This window comes from Arachis stenosperma, chromosome 1 (genome assembly GCF_014773155.1).
Source record: "Arachis stenosperma cultivar V10309 chromosome 1, arast.V10309.gnm1.PFL2, whole genome shotgun sequence".
NCBI lineage: Eukaryota > Viridiplantae > Streptophyta > Magnoliopsida > Fabales > Fabaceae > Arachis > Arachis stenosperma.
This window is the reverse complement of record NC_080377.1, coordinates 53,052,822-53,054,561: the sequence shown is the minus strand read 5'-3', so window position 1 is coordinate 53,054,561 and position 1,740 is coordinate 53,052,822. Positions and strand designations below refer to the sequence as shown.

At 42.4% G+C, this 1,740-nt stretch overlaps 1 non-coding gene across 1 annotated transcript; it reads right to left on the bottom strand.

The window, feature by feature from the left end:
- On the bottom strand, window positions 1–108 carry LOC130949453 (small nucleolar RNA R71). Its single transcript, XR_009073388.1, has one exon. It is a non-coding gene; the product is annotated as a small nucleolar RNA R71 (small nucleolar RNA).
- Between the last annotated feature and the right edge of the window lie 1,632 nt (window positions 109–1,740).

The following is a 1,740-nucleotide window of genomic DNA, read 5'->3' as shown; positions in this document are numbered from 1 at the left end:
AAGCTTAGAGTGGAAGTCCAAAACTTTAGACAGAAGGAAGGTGAATCCCTCTATGAAGCTTGGGAAAGATACAAACAATTGATCAGAAAGTGTCCTTCTGAAATGCTTTCTGAATGGAGCATCATAGGTATCTTCTATGATGGTCTGTCTGAACTGTCCAAGATGTCATTGGACAGCTCTGCTGGAGGATCTCTTCATCTGAAGAAGATGCCTACAGAAGCTCAAGAACTCATTGAAATGGTTGCAAATAACCAATTCATGTACACTTCTGAAAGGAATCCTGTGAACAATGGGACGAATCAGAAGAAAGGAGTTCTTGAGATTGATACTCTGAATGCCATACTGGCTCAGAACAAAATATTGACTCAGCAAGTCAATATGATTTCTCAAAGTCTGTCTGGAATGCAAGCTGCACCAGGCAGTACTAAGGACGCTTTATCTGAAGAAGAAGCTTATGATCCTGAGAACCCTTCAATGGAAGAGGTGAATTACATGGGAGAACCCTATGGAAACACCTATAATCCTTCATGGAAAAATCATCCAAATCTCTCATGGAAGGATCAACAGAGATCTCAACAAGGTTTCAACAACAATAATGGTGGAAGAAACATGTTTGGCAATGGCAAGCCTTTTCCATCATCTTCTCAGCAACAGACAGAGGATTATAAGCAGAGCCACTCTGACTTAGCAACCATGGTCTCTGATCTAATCAAAACTACTCAAAGTTTCATGACTGAAACAAGGTCCTCCATTAGAAACTTGGAGGCACAAGTGGGTCAGCTGAGTAAGAAAGTTACTGAACTCCCTCCTAGCACTCTTTCAAGCAATACAGAAGAGAATCCAAAAGGAGAGTGTAAGGCCATAAACATGGTCGAATATGGAGAGGAGGAAGAGGCAGTGATCGCCACTGAGGAAGACCTCAATGGACGTCCACTGGCCTCAAATGAGTTTCCTAATGAAGAACCATGGGAATCTGAGGCTCACACTGAGACCATAGAGATTCCATTGGATTTACTTCTGCCATTCATGAGCTCTAATGAGTATTCTTCCTCTGAAGAGGATGAAGATGTCACTGAAGAGCAAGTTGCCAAGTACCTTGGAGCAATCATGAAGCTAAATGACAAGTTATTTGGTAATGAGACTTGGGAGGAAGAACCTCCTTTGCTCACCAAAGAACTGGATGACTTGTCTAGGCAGAAATTACCTCAAAAGAGACAGGATCCTGAGAAGTTTTCAATACCTTGTACCATAGGCACCATGACCTTTAAGAAGGCTCTGTGTGACTTAGGGTCAAGCATAAACCTCATGCCTCTCTCTGTAATGGAGAAGCTAGGGATCTTTGAGGTACAAGCTGCAAGAATCTCACTAGAGATGGCAGACAATTCAAGAAAACAAGCTTATGGACTTGTAGAGGATGTTCTGGTGAAGGTTGAAGACCATTACATCCCTGCTGATTTCATAGTCCTAGAGATTGGGAAGTGCATGGATGAAACCATCATCCTTGGCATACCCTTCCTAGCCACAGCAAAGGCTATGATTGATGTTGACAGAGGAGAATTAATCATTCAAGTGAATAAAGAATCCTTTGTGTTTAAGGCTCAAGGATATCCCTCTGTAACCATGGAGAGAAAGCATGAAAAGCTTCTCTCAAAACAGAGTCAAATAGAGCCCCCACAGTCAAACTCTAAGTTTGGTGTTGGGAGGCCACAACCAAACTCTAAGTTTGGTGTTGAACCCCCA